This window comes from Vigna radiata, chromosome 8 (assembly GCF_000741045.1).
Source record: "Vigna radiata var. radiata cultivar VC1973A chromosome 8, Vradiata_ver6, whole genome shotgun sequence".
NCBI classification, from domain to species: Eukaryota; Viridiplantae; Streptophyta; class Magnoliopsida; order Fabales; family Fabaceae; genus Vigna; species Vigna radiata.
This window is the reverse complement of record NC_028358.1, coordinates 12,484,505-12,489,482: the sequence shown is the minus strand read 5'-3', so window position 1 is coordinate 12,489,482 and position 4,978 is coordinate 12,484,505.

Here is a 4,978-nt window from a genome sequence, read left to right as displayed (position 1 = left end):
ATTGTCGCATTTAAATTTTTGTTCTGTGAGTTTGGCCCTCTGCGAGGCAATGGTCAAATCCAGGTTTTAGTTTTCTGTTATCGGCCCTCTGCGTGACAATGGTCGGATTTAAATTTCTGTCCTGTGAGTTTGGCCCTCTGCGAGGCAATGGTCAAATCCAGGTTTTAGTTTTCTGTTATCGGCCCTCTGCTTGGCAATGGTCGGATTTAAATTTCTATTCTGTGAGTTTGGCCCTCTGCGAGGCAATGGTCAAATCCAGGTTTTACTTTTTGTTATCGGCCCTCTGCTTGGCAATAGTCGGATTTAAATTTCTGTCCTGTGAGTTTGGCCCTCTGCGAGGCAATGGTCAAATCCAGGTTTTAGTTTTTTGTTATCGGCCCTCTGCTTTGCAATGGTCGGATTTAAGTTTCTGTTCTGTGAGTTTGGCCCTCTGCGAGACAATGGTCAAATCCAGGTTTTAGTTTTTTGTTATCGGCCCTCTGCTTGGCAATGGTCGGATTTAAATTTCTGTTCTGTGAGTTGGGCCCTCTACGAGGCAATGGTCAAATCCAGGTTTTAGTTTTTTGTTATCGGCCCTCTGCTTGGCAATGGTCGGATTTAGATTTCTGTTCTGTGAGTTTGGCCCTCTGCGAGGCAATGGTCAAATCCAGGTTTTAGTTTTCTGTTATCGGCCCTCTACTTGGCAATGGTCAGATCTAGATTTATGTTCTGTGATTTTGGGTCCTCTGCTAGGCATTGGTCATTTCATCGCAACTTGATTTGTTTTGGTTCGCTTTTCTTTCATGATTTAAACCCAGACGAAATCAGTGTTTCTATCTTTTCTTCGCTTTACTCAAATAATACAAAAATATCAAATTTTCATATTATCCCGTAATTCTAAGTAAAGAGGGGCAGCTGTCAACACCCAATTTTGTCCGAGTGACTAAATAGTAGGATTTATTTTTATTTTTGTCTTATTTTATTTTTATTTGTTATTTTTGTTTTATTATTCTTAGTTTATTATGATTTAGTTTCTTATTATCTTATTTAATTTGATTTTCTATATTCTTTTTGAAAAAAATAATAAATAAACATATATATATATATATATAAAGAAAGAGAAAACGAAAATAGACAAAAGAAAAGAAAAAAAGAATAAAAAAAAAGGAAAAAATGTGTAAGATGATGAGAGGGTATGCTGGATTGGGGAGACAAAAAAGGTGTGTGCGTAGAGGGGGCAGGATTTGGTTTTGGGGAGGGTTGGAAGAAAAACCGTTAGAGAAAGATTCTGGTGGGCACAGAGAAGTAAAGGAGGGTGAGAGGTTTTGAAGAAAAGATCACTGAGAGCTCGAGAAAAAAAAGAAAGGAGAGGAAATTATCTTGACTGGAGTGGACAATCATCATCACTGGTGCTTTTATTTCCGATCGTCATCTTGAGGAACGAACAACCATTTCAAGTTTACAATCGTTGATCCACGGGTACCAGAGACACCACCGGCTAACGCTAGGAGCTCCAAGCGGTAACTTTATCCATTTGTCTATGCTGAAAGTTTGCTATATAGTATTGCATTTCTGAGTTCTGCTATGATACTGTTGAATATGATATTATGAGTACTATGTCTTCTTCTCTGATACCGTCCAACACCTAAACATCCATTTACCTTCATCGCACCAATGACCTTTTCTCCATTATTGTATGACCTCTAATCAAAGCAAAGCTAAAAGCTAAGCCAACACCTGAAACACAGATTCAAAAATAGAGACCCAACCATTCAAAAATTACAATCACACTCATCACCATTGTTGCTTTTTCATTCAAATCTACAAAAGCATAAACCCATTCATTCGAAGAGTAAGTGGCAATTCTGGTTTCTCCATCATTGGACCATCGTTGTTTTCGCTCAAAACAGTAAAAGAATACAGTAGAACAGACTAAACCCTTACATCCCAAGACTCAAACCTCCAAATGGAGACCCACTGAAATTCGTCGTCTCCTCCACCGGAATCGCTTTCTTGGTGTCGCCATCATCTTTTCGATGCGGGCGTGACCCAAAGAGGCTAGTGTGGATGCTGATAGGTCACTAGAGGTGATGTGTTGATCGGGACAATAAGAATGGTAAAGGCGAACAGTGTCGCCGGAGGTAAGTGAGTTGCATAGGATGAGGATGTCTCCTTCTCATAGGCGTAGGTAAGAACGGGAAGTAGGCACAATACCAAGGTCGGTCGTGGTTCTGGTTTCGTTTCCAGGCACCGGCGAAGCTAAATGGGGTGGTGGAGGCGATGGCATGAGACCCCCCACTCTGGGCAGGCACGAGAGGAAAAGAGAGAGTGGTTGGGTATGTCGTGGTTGGCGGGTTGGAATTGGCAGTCTGCGGTGTGGTGGTGGCGACGTTGCTAAAGATATTTCAGCCGATGATGGTGGCTATCGGAGAGAGGCGGCAACGTACGCGAGGCGAAGCCCTAACCCATCTCTCGCGCCAGAAATTCTAGAGAAGGCGAGGATACCACGATTGGCGGTGGTGCGACGATGCCGATGATGCCAGGTGAAGACCAGGTGACGGCTCAGTGGCCGGCCGGTTGGTGGTAAGGAGGCAGTGCGGCTGTTGGAAGTGGAGTCTCTAGGCCGGAGGGAGAGACGTTAGGTCTCTTGGGTCTCTGGAATTGAGAGGAACTCGAAAATGAGATGCAGATTGGGAAAACCCCTTAGGGTTTCTGGAAGCTTGGGTTACTTGGGCCAGCACTGGCCATTAGAAAAAATTTTCCTCTGACACCCCCATTTCTCATCTTCGCACCCTTTTTCTACTTTCTGCCTAGGCCAACTCTGGGCCAAGTCAAAAACATGAAACTTTCCTTTCTGCACCCGCATTTCGTTTTCACACACCTGGCCACTTGAGTTTGGGCCCAATAAGTTTTAAAAAAAAGTGATTTAGACACCCCATCTTTTATTTAAACACCACTACACTTTTTATTTTATTTCATCATTAAACTTTTCATATTATCTTTATTTCTATTTAGTAATTTACCTACTTATCTTATTTCTATTTTTCTACTCGTTATCTACTTTTAAATGAATATCAAATAAAAAATATTTTGAAAAGGTTTAAGCACACATGCGACCGCTCGCGTAGGCCTTGTGCTGAAAATCTTTTCCTTCTCTTTTACAAAAATCAAATAGAAATATTTTGAAAAGGTTTAAGCACACGTGCGACTGCTCGCATAGGCCTTGTGCTGAAAATCTTTTCCTTCTCTTTTAAAAAAAAAATATTTTGAAAAGGTTTAAGCACACGTGCGACCGCTCGCGTAGGCCTTGTGCTGAAAATCTTTTTCTTCTCTTTAAAAAAAAAAGAATAAAAATATTTTTGAAAATGTTTAAGCACACGTGTGACCGCTCGCGTAGGCCTTGTGCTGAAAATCTTTTCCTTCTCTTTTAAAAAAATATAAAAATATTTTGAAAAGGTTTAAGCACACGTGCGACCGCTCGCATAGGCCTTGTGCGGAAAATCTTTTCCTTCTCTTTTACAAAAAAGTAAAAAATATTTTGAAAAGGTTGAAACACACGTGGATCGCTCGCGTAGCCCTTGTGTTGAAAATCTTTTCCTTCTCTTTTACAAAAATCAAATAAAAAATATTTTGAAAAGGTCTAAGCACACGTGCGACCGGTCGCGTAGGCCTTTTGTAGAAAACCTTTTCCTTCTTTATTGAAAATACCAAAATATTTCCAAACCAGAAGCAATCTTTCGAAAGAACTACGTAACCCTGATTTCTCATTTTGAATGAGAATACATAGGAGCAAGGTTAATCCTTGTCGGACCCAAAAAACTAAAAAAATATATTTTTGTTTCTTTATATTGTTGTTCTTGGGATAGTTAAATATTTTGCAAACCACATATTTATTCGTGCATTTAATTAAAGGTACTGCCTTCGGGCAGGCGTTGTAGGGTGCTAACACCTTCCCTACGCGTAACCGACTCCCGAACCCAATCTTTGGTTTTCGTGGACCGTGTCTTCTCTTTATGGTTTTTTCCATAGTTTTCCAGAATAAACTATGGGGGCGACTCCAAAACTTTCTTAACCATTTTTTCTCTTTGGATCGTCGTCTCGTTGCGATTCTGGTTGCGACACTATCATAGGTAGTTTAGAGTTATATTTTTTTTCTTTCAGTTCAATTCAAGTTCTTTCTTCTTTTAAACAGTTCATAGATTTTAGATTTTCTTTTCCTTTTAAATTTCATTTTTATTCATTTAATGTCCCTACCTAGTTTAGATAGTTAGTGAATAAACACAAGATCTTAACCATACACTTTATTCTTAATTAGCTGAGTCCTAGGATTGATACTCTGGTTGCCCTATGCTACATTAGTGGGGACCAGTTCTTTGTTCTGCCTTAGGCGACTAAAAGGCAGTTCAATAGTGTGGATTGAGTTGGAGTTTTAGAACTCGTTCTTGTGTGACTCCTACTTGTTGGGACAAATCGGCAAGTGTACTGAGTCGCGCAAGTAATATAAAATGGTAATACCAAGTATCGTATCCCAAAGGACTCTCAATGTTGAACAGTTGTGTGAAAGTAGGATTAATTAAGACTTAAAAATAAAAAGAGATCATTGGGTTTGGACACAAAAATAATAAAATAAAATAAAATGCAATTGATCAATGGCAAAGGAGCACAGAGATGAAGAGGTTAATTTATATGATATGGGTATGTTGTTGGGGTTAGATTTCACGAAGTTCCCTCTCATGTATATAAGAATTCTTCTTTATGCATTAATGCCAACGCCACTCACTAAATCACTTAAACCTGATCCCTCAGTAAATAAGCCTGTCCCTAATTACCAGTTCATACAATTCCTAACTTTCCTGGTAAAAAGATGTGTAAATCAAGGGGTTACGAAGACTAAGACTCATACCCTCATCCTTGAGAAATATAACCCTTTGGAGTAATTCAACAAGAACCTGAATTGAAAGGAACCTCCCGACACTCACGCAATTCATAAATACTACTA